Source organism: Malaclemys terrapin, chromosome 4 (genome assembly GCF_027887155.1).
Source record: "Malaclemys terrapin pileata isolate rMalTer1 chromosome 4, rMalTer1.hap1, whole genome shotgun sequence".
Lineage (NCBI taxonomy): Eukaryota > Metazoa > Chordata > Testudines > Emydidae > Malaclemys > Malaclemys terrapin.
Window position 1 is genome coordinate 146,349,908 of NC_071508.1, and position 14,290 is coordinate 146,364,197.

General features: G+C 49.7%; 1 protein-coding gene across 1 annotated transcript in view; it reads right to left on the bottom strand.

Moving 5' to 3' along the window:
• The window catches only part of FRMD6 (FERM domain containing 6), a 165,994-nt gene that overhangs the window by 110,045 nt on the left and 41,659 nt on the right, over positions 1 to 14,290 (bottom strand). Inside the window, exon 3 of the mRNA XM_054027374.1 lies at positions 6,642 to 6,719. The gene's annotated coding sequence lies outside the window, so the exon portion shown is untranslated. The remainder of the gene's footprint in view (positions 1 to 6,641; positions 6,720 to 14,290) is intronic.

The window sequence follows — 14,290 nt, forward strand, 5'->3', positions numbered from 1 at the left end:
CTCTGGCTAGGCTGTGGGACGCCTCACTGCAGAGTCTGTAGGAGACCCAGGAAGAGAAGGGCAGTGGAACGGTGAGGTTACGCCCTTCGTAGGAGGGGCAGAGAGAGAGAAGGAAATACTATTTTGTTTTTAAACTGCTCCTATTTGCATGGGGTACTCTCCACCCCAGCAATGCAATTTGCCTGGACATGAAACAGTCAGCCCTGAGGCATCTGCAATCAGCACAGAACATTGCAGCACGTCTCCTCAGCAACACGGGCTGCTGCGAGCACATCCAACCTGCTCTCTACCCTGGCTTCCCAGCGAATATCTATCACATCAGACTCAAGAAGTCGGGTGTGAGATCCTGGCCCTGCTGCAGTCCGTGGGAGTTTTGCTGCTGATTTCAATGAGAGCAGGGTTTCCTCCTTGGTCCTTCCCACCAGGCCTGGGGTAAAGATCACCTAAAACATCAGGATGAAGATCATGGTCAGCAACTCCACTCCTCAGGCACAGCGGAGCTTTCCGCTGCAAGGGCAAAACTTGTCTGTGGGGGAGAGGAGTGTTTTGGGGGGCTTCTCCCAGACTGTAGAACAAACTCCCACAGGGCCTGCCACAAACCTCACCCCCTTCCACTCCAAGTGCCACGTGCATTTTTCCCCACCTGCCTTCACTAATGTAAGCACAGGGCACAGCACCCCAAAATACACATTTAAAAAATTATTTTTAAAAAAAATCCACATGCCATTTTTCCAGGAAGAAAGGAGGGAGGGAGCGCGGAAGGGAGGGACAGAAAGAAGCTAAGGGTAGTTGCTACTCATGTCACTCAGTGTCCTTCTGGAACTTCACGGGGACATCACGGGGATGGGTGCAATACACTAACCAGAACAGAACGGCAGCTTGTGATCCACTACAGTCTATCATGGCACGATGGGTTTCCCAAGGTCTTGACCTGCCGCTGACTCTTCACGGTTGCAGGAGGCAGCCTGCACGTCTGAGCTTGCAGGATCGGGGCCCAAGCTTGTAGACGCTACAGCGTTGCTGTGGTGTCAATATCACTGCTGCACAGTCGCACTGAGTTTGCATCCTAAAAATCTTGATGAGTTGTTACTGTTGGAACGACATCAGCTCCTGTGTTCTAAAGCAAATACCCGACAGCAAAAGGGAAGAGTGTGCTTCTGGCCTGAATACTTTCACTTTGGAAAACAAAGCTGTTTATGAGCTATACGAGCACAACAAAGCAAAAGCAGCGGCAGCTGCTAACGTCTTTTCTGTGCTTTGTTTCTCTCCTCAGTTTTTATGATCCAGATATAAAGCTCTGGAAAATAAAGGTTTAGAATAGAAGCACTGACACCAGCTTACAGAGTGGTATAAAATAGACGTCTCTGATTCTAATTTTATCTCTCTAATATGAGCTAGAGATATCAGTATAGAATTACAGCAGTATCTTTTATCTATGTGTGCAGATGGAGCTGGTACAATGCCTACAGTTAAGGTTGCCTGACACTTCCCATTATAAGACCCTGTTTTCAGTTGCTTATAAGTTAGACAAATTTTAGCTGTTGAGACTGACATTTTCCATGCCAGGCGTCTGCCTCGGGCTGCACTTTTTTGAAAAGTTTCAGCAAAAATTGTCAATCATTTTCAAGGGCAAGATTAGGGAAAAATATGTTGTTTTTGCCCATCTTGAAAACATTCTTACAACCTTTTTTGGCAAAACTCTAGTGCCTTGAAATAAGGCCTTGAAATTTGGCAGGAAGGTCAGGGATGTGCCTTATGCTGTCCCTGTGAAAAACTGCCCAAATTTGGCCAACTTGTAAACCTCTGAAAAATTCAGCTTGTCCACACTTAGTAGCGACCTGTTGGAGTTTGGCAGCTAAATTCCTTGAAGATTTTGTCTGTACTGAGCATGCTCCAGCCCAGGGCTGAGCAGAACTTTCTCTGCAATTGCTCCTCCAAATGGTTGCAGGTGGCTGTTGTGGCTGGACACAGGAATTGTGAGCAGGTAGATTGTCTCTCCTGTACTGTCAGTGCTCCCCTGCTGTGGTCCAGGCAGCGTGGAGGAGGAGGAAGCTGGTTGATGGAAAAACAAGGGGCAAGAACTGGAAGGGGGGTGGAATAGAGGGGGTGGATTGGTACAAGGGGTCTGTGGGTGGAAGGGAAGACTGGGATGGGCACCTGGGAGAGGTGGGGTGGGGGAAGTGGTTTGAGCATTGGCCTGCTAAACCCAGGGTTGTGAGTTCAATCCTTGAGGGGGCCATTTAGGGATCTGGGGCAAAAATCTGTCTGGGGATTGGTCCTGCTTTGAGCAGGGGGTTGGACTAGATGATCTCCTGAGGTCCCTTCCAACCCTGATATTCTATGATTCTAAGTTGCAATTGGCTAGGCAAGGAGCCAAGAACAGGGGAAGACTGGACTGGTACAGGGATAAGCTAATGGGGACAGGGTAAAAGGGGTAGGGCTTGGGGGAAATAGGGTCAGAAGAGTCTGTGACCACTAGAGCATACCCCCTGCACAAACCTGGAATGGAGCCCAAGATTCCCGAGTCTGTTGTCAGCAAATATCCCTGCACAGCAACCTGAATTCTGCCCTTTTCTAACTTCTGAGTGCTGGACTTTGCAGCCTTAATGTTCTTTTAACTTAGGCTTTTTGTCCATAATACACGTAATCACACAGACAGAAAGGGAGAGAAAGAGACAGACATCGGTACTGAAAGGAGGGGAGGGTAAAAAAACCCCAGATGGGTGAGTATATGAAGTAGCCCCCCCCTTCCTCTCCTAATGGCAGAGAGGGATTTCATTGTGAGAAGGAATGTTTGCATGGATCAGAACATAGTCAGGAGAAAGAAGTCTCTGTTGATTCTACACGTAAGTGACTCTCTGTTCCCAGAGAAACAACAGGTTGCAAGATTCCTTCCCAACTTGACTACATTTCTCAGCACTGGTCTAAAAGTGCCACAAACTCCAGCTATGTGGAAGAGGCGGGGCGCTAAGTGGGTAGCTTCTGCAGGGGGAAAAGAAGCAGAGCTGTAAAGGGGAGACTTGTTTCAAGAGGAAGTTCTGGTTGATGGAAACTCGAGAAAGCGACACCCATCCCCAAGCAAGTCAGTAGAAAGAGACCCACTGACTTTAAGGGCAAAAAATCAGGCCCTTTATTGTCTGGGGAAAGCAGGACTTTTAAAGGCCATATGGACCGCACCTGGGGGCTGGACTTTCAAAAGTGTCTAATGCAGCAGTCCCATTACGAGCAAACAATTAGTGGGGAAGTGCTGCCTTTAAGTGGGATTGGTCTCCCAACTCCCTTAGGCTCTTCTGTAAACCCTCCCCTGCATTTAGTGCAGCCACACGAGCGGTGCCGTCCCTATGGCTTGCACAAGCCTTTGCAAGAGAAATGTGTGGAGTTGGTAAGACCTAGAATCATAGAAGATCAGGGTTGGAAGGGACCTCAGGAGGTCATCTAGTCCAACCCCCTGCTCAAAGCAGGACCAATCCTCAACTAAATCATCCCAGCCAGGGCTTTGTCAAGCCGGGCCTTAAAAACCTCTAAGGAAGGAGATTCCACCACCTCCCTAGGTAACCCATTCCAGTGCTTCACCACCCTCCTAGTGAAAAAGTTTTTCCTAATATCCAACCTAAACCTCCCCCACTGCAACTTGAGACCATTGCTCCTTGTTCTGTCATCTGGTACCACTGAGAACAGTCTAGATCCATCCTCTTTGGAACCCCCTTTTGGGTAGTTGAAAGCTATCAAATCCCACCTCATTCTTCTCTTCTGCAGACTAAACAATCCCAGTTCCCTCAGCCTCTCCTCATAAGTCATGTGCTCCAGCCCCCTAATCATTTTTGTTGCCCTCTGCTGGACTCTCTCCAATTTTTCCACATCCTTCTTGTAGTGTGGGGCCCAAAACTGGACACAGTACTCCAGATGAGGCCTCACAGAGGCCGAATAGAGGGGAATGACCTCATGAAAGCATTGAGTTTTCAGACAAACAAGCATCGAATTAACACTGACAAGGCCTCCAGGAAATAAACACTGAAAGTTTGTCACTCCTAAGTACGTGCTGAGTTTGTTAAATACCAGTCTAAGCAACGAAAGTGAGATTTCCCCACCCCCGTGCAGATAAACTGCACAAATTTCACCATCAAAGAGTAATCAGCACTTTAGCAGTAAAAGGAAAAATAAAAGAGTCCATCCAGAGTGGACAGTTGGGAATGTGCTGAAGACACCCTACAGGACGTTACGTTACTCTCTGTTCACACGGCACCACTCATCTCAGTCCAAAGAATGTTGCCACATGGCTAAAGGTCAAACATCTGAGAACCCTGTTTTCCTTCACTCCGTTCTCACATGAGCCCAGCGCCGAGCGAGGGCAGGAAGCCCTTTCGATTGATTGTGAGGCACGGTCTAAGTTTCTCAATTACCTTTTACAAATTAATCACCATTCAACTGGCTTCCTATGCTGTGAAGCACCCAGCCGATCTGCCGCTGTGATGCGACTCCCACCATTTCACCCACTTCCCCACGCCGTCCTCAGACTTCATCATGCTGAGAGCTACCCTCCAGCCAGGAGGGGCTGGACATGGCCCCCTCAGAGCCCACCAACATCATCCCCAGCATTCAGTGAGGTGGGGCTCAGTCAAGATCAATGTACGGCATTCTGATTATAGAATCATAGAAGATTAGGGTTGGAAGAGACCTCAGGAGGTCATCTAGTCCAACCCCCTGCTCAAAGCAGGACCAACCCCCAACTAAATCATCCCAGCCAGGGCTTTGTCAAGCCGGGCCTTAAAATCTTCTATTCCCTCCATCCCCCATGGATGGAATATGTTGTCTTCTCCACTGGCACAGGGAGTGAAGGAGCAAGCCTGCCTCTCACAGGGGTTGAAGAGGTTGCTTAGAAACAATCAATCATTTTCTAGGCTATACAGACAACCGCCTACTGTACATACACTTTTGTCTTATTCGTGACATAACTAGCATGGGTTGGTATGCAGGTAAGAAACGGAGTAAAAGTTCCGGGCTGGTTTCTCAACTGGGATAAGTTGGCATTGGTTCTAATGGAGCTAGGCTGACCGTGGGCCAGATTCTCAGCCGGCGTCAAAGACCTGTGTGTAGTTGGCAAAGCTGATCATTCCGCCACAAAATGAGGGAGACCAGGGCCCCCCCTTACCCCTGATATTTGGGGTGAGTTGTTTCTTCTAAACATTCACTCCCATGAAAGCAGCATAGCACAGGTCGAGTGAATATGGCACATGTGAGCAGGTTTGTCAAGATTACACTGAAGAGCTGCTCTAGACATCACATCTATCTTCACCCCCATCCCCGCACCACGTGCCACACATATACTCTCTGATGAGAAGACAACTATCCCAACAACTGGATGAAGCTAACCCGAGGCGCTGACAACCACACATGAGGCTGTATTTCGATACCCTTGCTCACTTGGGATTGTCCCATATGTGGTCCCACTAAAGTCAACGGGGACCATTTGCCACCCAGACATGAGTAAGGGTGTGGGAGTGTGGCCCGCAACTGTGATTTGAGACCAACTGAAGTCAATGGGAGTTTTACCATGGACTTCAGTGGAAACAAGTTCAGGCCTTGGAGTAATGTCTGATCCCCAAGTAAGTCTTGCCATTGGTAGCTTGGCACTTGGGGGGAAATCCTGGACCCACTGAAGTCAACGCCGAAACGCCCATTGACTTGAGAGTGGCCAGCTTGAAATAAGAATGGTTAATTCTTTTATTAATCAAAAAGAAGTCAAAAGTACTACACTAAGCTCACACTACTTCCTTTCTGGGGAAGCACGTCATCCTTCTCACACAACTAATTGAATGCAGCCCCTTACGCCTTCAGATCCTGATTGTTTTCAGAGCCCACCTTTATCGAGGTATATTTCTGAACAGTTCTGCTGCGGTGTATTGGATTTTGCTTTACAAACCAACAACACAGGTGATAGATTGGGATTATAATGGGGTTATACAGTGTGAGCCGAGCTAACTAGCAACAGTTCTTCATTTTACTTCTTCATTCTGTCCATGAAGCCTGGGTAGTAATTTAGGGAGCCCAGCTCTGACAGAGCATGCCCATTTAATATAGTAGATGCAATTAACTTTCCTATTGCTTTTGCAGAGCTCAATCCTGCATTACTGATAAATGCATCAGGTATTTGCTATCTGAGAGGACGGATGAGCATACCAGGAAATCACGGGAAGGCATCTGTCTAGATCGGACGATAAGCTGATGTTCACTGAAATGAACTCCATGAGGGATTGAGTTAATTATGTCTTGAAAAGGCTGGAGCAAGTGATTCCAGCCACATTGTCACGTGCCAGACTGGGGTGCAACGTGAGCGGTGCCACACAGAACGGCATCATCCTCAGAATTTTACTGTCTGGGCCTCGTATTCCTGCTACGTGGCTTGGGCAGCTCAGCCTTCTTACGGCATCACCAGGAAATGTTTGGTCTATTGCCACGTGCTTAGAAAGGAATTTAAAGCAAAAGGCGTTTAGGATTTCCACAGTGAAAACGATTTCTTACTGCGGGCCAGATGTTGTATAAAACCCCTGGTACACAAAAGCAATTCTTGACATCATTCGGTAGACCAATTCTAGGTAAGGAAACTTGGAGAAGAAGAATAAAATCAATAAAAAAAAAAATACCTGCAACCTCGAATCTGGGTCCGTTAGTTGGGCTAGTTTGACTTGTAGGTCATTAGGTCAGCTCCATATGGAAAAGTCCTGCGGAAATCAATACAGAATGATGGCATATTAAAACCAGCCTTTAGAATTCTACAGCAGAGCTGACTTTTTCTATTCAATTCCACAGGCTGGTGTGACTGGAGTTCCAGTCTCCTGCAGAGAGATGCAGAGCTACTTCTGCTGACTCACGAGACCAGGTGAGCCCTATTAGGTCCAACCTACATCTATAAATAAGGGAAGGGGTGGGGTGTGGAGTTGGGGGTTGGCCAAGCCTCTCTCTGAGGCTGAGGGAACTAGGAGAAGGGGAAAGGAGGTTCTACAGGAACTCTAGGAACAAGCAAAGCTCCAGAAAAAGTTGATACTATATTTTATGTTTGAGTGTGGTTCAAGTTAATGAACAAGGCAAACTGCAGGGCAGTGGGAGAGGGAATTTGGACACTAATCACGTGTGTGCGCATGCACTTGTGTGTGTGTGCGCATGCACATTTGCTTTGTTAAGACTAAGGTGGCATCTCTAACCCGCATTGTTGGTTTAAAAATTCAATAGAATCTCTATTGTAAAGAATCTCGTTTTCTGTGAAATTCCATGGCATTTTAGAGTAATTTCTAGAGCGCCTTATGGCTTTCATCCCTTTGTCAGGCTTATCCATAAGGGGCATTTTAGATTCTCTTTCTTTTTGCCTTCTGCGGGTTAGAAAGGCATTCTTTTCAGGTCTGCCTTTTCCCCTAGTGTGATTGTAATATTCTCCTCACAGAGCGACATCTGCCCTGCTCTAGTGACAGCTTGCAGTGAGACATCAGGTACAGCAAGAGAGAATGAGATTGATAGCCAGGTCCCGCCCCGCTCCATGATGTCATGTCTGGAAAAATAACAATGCCACAAACAAGCTTCATGTCCTCACAGTTAAGGACAATCCAAGCCCTCAACTGAGAGTCCTACCAGAGGCCAGCAAGAGTGGAAATCTCTATATCTCAGCATGCCTATTTCTGCTTTAGTGACGTTAGTGGACAATGGAAAGTGGAATACGATGTGTGTTTAATGGAATGTGATGAAAATCAAACATCTCCATCAAACCAGACAACACTGGAAGGAGGAATAGCTTATAGATACGTCCACTTACTACATGCTAAAGAGTTTAGTAAAGCACAACTTTCATCTCTTGTCAGATCCAAAATGGACGTAGGGGCTGACTGTGGTGGATAAAGCAAAGGCTGACTGATTAGAAGTGAAAACCTTTAGAACTAGCCTGCTTTTGAGGCTCCCTCCACCCCCACCCCGGGGGTCTAGTTCCAACCACAATCCCTCGCTAGCAGCTCTGGACATTCGTTTCCAATGAGTTTGCAAAAAAAAAAAAAAAAAAAAAAATCATCAAGAGAACAAAGAGCCTCAAGTCTGTCAGAGACGCAGGGAGAAATTCCAGGTGTTTCTTGTTTTCCACGTCAGTAACTTCAGCTCTGCATTGGTTTGTGTTTACACAGCACTTCCTTAGAGCCAGACTTCTTCAGAGGCCTTACTTAAAAAAAAAAAGAAAAAGAAAAGACGAACAAAATCCAGGAGAATACAATTTGTACCTTCTCATGAAGAAATGCCTACACGGTAACAGTGCTGGCTGAAAGAGCCCCCAGGCCTAACCCAGGCTGGTGTGATTTATTATTAGTAATATCATAACTAATAATCATAGCTTATAGTGAGATAGGACCTTTCCTCCCACAGAATCTCCAAAAGTTTCACCTACTGCATGTAAGATGTACAAGAATGACTTCAACGGCTAGTGAAATGCAGCCACCTCTGGAGTGGAATACGGCAATGGACAGAACTGCAGTTTAGCACAGGTGGTCTAGAAGAACATGTCTCACTGAAAACACAGGGAGTATTTAGGGGAGCAGAATGCACTTACTGTCTCCCTGTTGAGAAGTGATACAATATTTTTAATAGTCTTGGACCAAATCAACTCATCCCATGGGAAAACACAGAGGAGCAGGCCAAGCCGAAGAAAACTCTATGATCTATCTTAGATACTTTCAGGACCCCATTCAGCATTGTATCTATCCCCACAATACCTTGTGAGCAGGGCTGTGCTATTATCTCCCTGCGACAGCAAGGGAGCTGTTGCACAGAGAGTCTAAGGGCCAGATTTTTAAAGATATTTTAGTCAGTGATTTCAATGGGAGTTGGGCACCTAAATACCATTAAAAAGCTGGTCCGAAGTGACTTGCCCAAGGTCCCACAGGAAGTCTGTGCCAGCACAAGGCATTGACCCCAGGTCTCTAGGCTACTGGCCTAACCACTGGACCATCCTGTCCCTCTCAGAGAGTTTCTCCTAGAAGGCCATGTGATTAAATGGCTCAAGAGACCCTAGTTCAATTCTCAGCTCTGCTACGCGTTTCCTGTCTGACCTTGGGCAAGTTACTTAAGATCTCTGTGCCTCAGCACCTTCCTGGACTCATGGAGGGTCTGGTGAGGATACATCCATTGATGTTTGCAAGGGGGACAATTTAGGTACCTGGACAGATCTCTCCTGAGGGCCCTAATGCTAGGCATTGCTTCAGAATGACACCAAGTGAATCACTACCATGCGGAGACTGGAACTTTCTTTGGAGATCTCCCATCCACGTAGGGATGCCAACCCTCCTGGTTTCTCCGGGAGTCTCCCGGAATCAGGCCATATCTCCCGGCGGCTACTGAAGCCAAACTGGGAAATTTTAGGCACTAAAAGCCCGGTGGGGCAGTGGGGCTAAGGCAGGCTCCTGGCTCTGGCCCCGCGCTGCTCCTGGAAGTGGCTGGCACGTCCCTGCAGCCCTTGGAGGGGCGTGGGACAGGGGACGGACCACACGCTGCCCGCCTCTGCAAGTGCCGCCCCCGCAGCTCCCATTGGCCCAGTGTAAGCTCCTCCCAGCTGGAGCCTGCACCCCACACCCACTCCTGCACGCCAACTCCCTGCCCCAGCCCGGAGCTCCCTCCAGCACCCAAACTCCCTCCCAGAGATTGTACCATGCACCCCCTTCTGCACTCCAAGCCCCTGTCCCAGGCTCAGCCCGGAGCCCCCTCCCACACTCTGAACCCCTCGGCCCCAGCCCAGAGCCCGCATCCCAACCCCCTGCCCCAGCCTGGTAAAAGTGAATGAGGGTGGGGGAGAGCGAGCAATGGAGGGAGGGGGGATGGAGTGAGCGGGGCGGGGTGGGGCCTTGGGGAAGGGGCGGGGCAGGGGGCAGGGCAAGAGTGTTTGAGTTTATGCAATTAGACATTTGGCAACCCTGCATCCAAGTGCAAGCCAGTTTCAATTTCACTCTACCAAAATCAGAGCCCAAGGTGTGGCGGCGGAATTTACAGAGGCCATTTAATGCTGCATACTGAAACCCTGTCTTCTGCCTGTGCCCTTTCATTTTTACCCCGCTGCATCGTTAGTGGATCTTTACAATACTGATCTGTTTGCATAACTGGGAGGCACTGAAATTGACTCCCTCCACAAAATACTCAGCTTTAATCTGCATCCAAAGAAACACATCTTCTGTTATACTCAGAAAAACCTTGCAATAGCGATCATCAAGGTTAGATTAAAGGTCAGCCGGGAGACCCAGCAGCGGAATAAGGAGGACGTCATGCATGTTTTCTGGAACCAGTTTGCCTTATTTCTTAAATTCATCATTAAACACAGCTTCCCTCCTTTCTCCTAGAGGGGTCTCACTGTTCTTGCACTCCCTAGGTGCAACCCTTCCTTAAAGGACATTGCTGCTGTGCTGGGTATTTCTAGAGAACTAAGATCTCGTAACGCAGACAACGACAATCCTACTTTTGCTGCCAAAGCATCATCACCCATGTTTACAGACTAACCATTGTAAGGGTCCCTGCTTCTGGTGAAAGAGCCCCGAACAACCGATGGAGCAGGCACTGCTCTCAGGCCAACTAACGGAGCCTGGGACCTTAGAACCATAGAATATCAGGGTTGGAAGGGACCTCAGGAGGTCATCTAGTCCAACCCCCTGCTCAAAGCAGGACCAATCAGTGGACGTTAGGACCTAAATAGGTTTGAGGTTCTGGGCCCTAAAGTCTAGTAGAGCTCCTGAGTGGTTGATTCATCGATTCTACGGCCAGACAGGCCCACTGTGATTATCTGGTCTGACCTCCTGTATGACACAGGCCAGAGACCTTCTGCCAAATAACTCCTAGATCACAGCTCTTAGAAAAACACCCAATCTTGATTTAAAAATGGTCATTGATGGAGACTCCACCATGACCCATGGTAAATTGTGTTAACGGTTAATTACTCTTACCGTTAAAAATGTACACCTTATTTCCAGTCTGAATTTTTTAGCTTCAGCTTCCAGCCACCAGATTGTGTTCAACCTTTCTCTGCTAGGTTGAAGAGCCTATCATCAAATATTTGTTCCCCATGTAGGTAGATACAGACGCTGATCAAGTCACCCCTGAACCTTCTCTTTGTTCAGCTAATGGATCAAAGTCCCTGAGTCGATCTCCATAAGGCATGTTTTCTAATCCTTCACTCATTCTCATGGCTCTTCCCTGAACCCTCTCCCATTTATCAACACCCTTCTTGAATGGATACACGGTTCAAGACTCTAACAAAGACAGGCAGGTCCCTCACAGCAGGCTTTCACTGGGAGAGATCGGGTGAGTTCGGCAGGCAGGATGGGGGCCAGCCTGAAGCAGCTGCTTGTGTAGGGCCTGTATAAATTCTACCCGCACTTGACAGTGGCCGATTCTGCATCACCCTCGCATGGGGGCGGTACCCAGCAGTGCGAAGGAGCGGTTAAACCAGCAGATCTGGCTATGGGGGAAGGGAACATTCCTGGGGCCAGGGGCTTCCTCCAGTGGCAGAGAGCCACCTTCTCCAGAGGCATCCCCTGCACAGGAGGCAAGCCAGGGAGCTTGGCCAGGGAGGAGGGGATATAGCCAGGGGCAAGGCATGGAGACAGCTGGTCTCTGCTAAACCCAAGGAGTAAAGCGTGTGAATTACTGCAGGCAGGGCAGGCTGTAGTGACTGATGGGCAGAGCCGGTGCAACCATTTAGGCAAACTAGGCGGCCGCCTAGGGCGCCTAGTGGTTGGGGGCACCTAAAAGCCCGCTCAGGCGAGGAAGTGGAGTGGAGGTGAGCGGGGGGGGGGGAAAGGGGGGCAGGGGCGGCTCGGGGAGGGCCGCCCGCAGTAATGGGGGGGGGCACACAAGGGAACCGCTTCCCGCCCCAGATCACCTCCACTCTGCCTCCTCCGCTGAGCACTCAGCCCCCGCTCTAAGTCTCCTCCAATCAGCGCCGCAAGCCTGGGAGGGGAGGAGAATTAGAGCGGCGCCGGCGTGCCCAGCGGAGGAGGCGGAGCAGAGGTGAGCTGGGGCGGGCTCCCCAGGCGGGGTTAGCTGCCGCGGGGGAGGGGGGAAAGGAGTCTCCCCGGGCGGGGTTAGCTTCCGCGGGAGTGTGTGTGGGTGTGTGTGTCTCCCCGGGCGCGGTTAGCTGCGGGCTCCCCGGGTGGGGGGCTGGGTTAGCTGGGTGGGAGGGTGGCGCAAGGTGGAAGTTTTGCCTAGGGCGCGAAACTTCCTTGCACCAGCCCTGCTGATGGGGTTTTCTTGCCTGTCCTTAGGAGGTTCCTAGGAAAGTCTGGTCTGAGGGGGCACTGGCCGCATTGCTCCTGCAGGAGACAGGCTTTCCAGGGGCTGCGTGGAGTGTTTGAGTTAAGCCCCCTTGTCTCTGACAAGACCCCTTGCCCGAGGGAATGGACTCCTGCCACTTCTGCAGGAGAGAGGCACAGGGCCCCCAGGACCTGAACTGCACAGACTTTTCCCGGCCTGCCTATGGGAGAATGGGACCATGCATGCATCAGCACACACGTTTTCAGCCTCCCTAGATCCATGCGAGCACAGCAAGGGACCAGATAGCCTGAATGCATGGTACCCACAACTAAATAAGGCAGGTCAAGTACTGATCCTCCAAAGTACTGAGACCTTGAAACAGTATCTGAAAAAAAATCCTCCCATTGATCTAAAGAAGGCTATTCATTTTGAGTGGTACTTTTTCAAGCACCTAGGGGATTTAGGAGCACATCCAATGGGACTTCTGCTCTTCAATTCCTTAAGCACTTTGGAAAATCCCACCCTTCAGAGAGACAAGTGTTGGATCAAATTCTGCCCTGGTGAATGCAGGAGGCGAGATCTTTGATTTAAAAGGAGTTGCACTCATCACAGCAGGGCTGAATCTGGCCCAGAGGCCGAGAAAGAGAACAACTGACATCCGCTGGAGGGTTTTATTCAGGGAGGTTGAGAATGTGCTAACTGCAAAGCAAGGGGAGACAGTCCCCAATCTCTCAAACCCAGGTCTCTTTACATGAACGGCGCAGGTGACTGCAGGTCATCCAAGGGGAATGTGGGGAACTAAAGCCAGGGTGATGAATTAACACACACCCTGTGATGGTGATGCATCAGCTTCTAATGTGTTCGGAAAGATACTGAAATCAAAAAGCTAAGATGATTTGTGGGGAGGGGGCAGGAGAGGTGTGAAGAGTCAAAGGTAGCCCAGATGTTCCCAGCGAGGAGCCAATCTAGGGAATGTGGGAGGCAGCTGGCTTCTTGCTCCAAACATCTGCAGGAGTCTCACATTCCTAAAGTCACTAGGAGAGGTGCCTTACTGCCACCCTTCACGCAGGCTGGGCGGGAAGAGAACTCAGGTTGCATTTTTGCATTCTCGTTAGGGCTGAGATGTGTCATCAGGTCAGTCCCATGCGGACATGTCTCAAGGCTTTTTTCCTCCTCCGAATCCATCCCCTCTGATTTCAGGAAGGCGAGAAATAGAGACACAGGCCTTCTGCCATATTTACAATCTGCTCGCAGAACAAATCCATTTGCTGAAAGAGGAACGTGAGCTCGTGCTCCAGCTCCCTGTTGGTGAACTGCATTGGAGCACAAGGGCTAGCAAATCCCGCTGCCACAGAGCAGATCAACCCAGACGATCCCAGTGTTCCGCTCTGAATGAATTAACTGTCCATTGTGTGGTCAGACAGGGCCAAGCTCACTTCCATGGTGTCGCACTGGTGCGGTAAGAGAAGGGTTTGAACCATGCGGTTGAAACAGCAGATTCAAAAGTGCCTTGTCACTGTGGGATAAACACCAGAGGCCTGATTCTCCATGGCCTGGGCCTTGTGCACTCCCTGCAGAGCAAAGGGAGCTCAGAGGGGCTGGGAAGTGCTACCACATCAGGATGGTATGGGCCATTTGCACATGGGGTGTGTGTGTGTGGGGGGGCTTCATGGCCATGTTCGCTGCGCTGCATATGCTCTGCACATTCTCCTAGTCCTGGCCCAGCAGTTATTTCCTGGGTGGCTGCTTCCAGCCACGCTGTCCTCCGCTTTTCAATCAGCAAAGGCCATGGAAGAAGTGCGCCTCACGTTCGGGAAGGGAAGCAGTGAGGTCTGTCATCCTGAGCGCTGGGGCGCACTCAGAGAGGGGGCACTGCTGAAAACATTGGGCTTAACTGACTTTCCCAGGACCCCAGAATCTGTCGCTGGCAGAGCGCTGAGCGTCGTGCATGCACGGACTCAGCCCACCCTGCTGACTTCGCTGCAACCAGAGAAGAAGCTCTTCCAAACGCTCTGAAACGCGAGCTCTG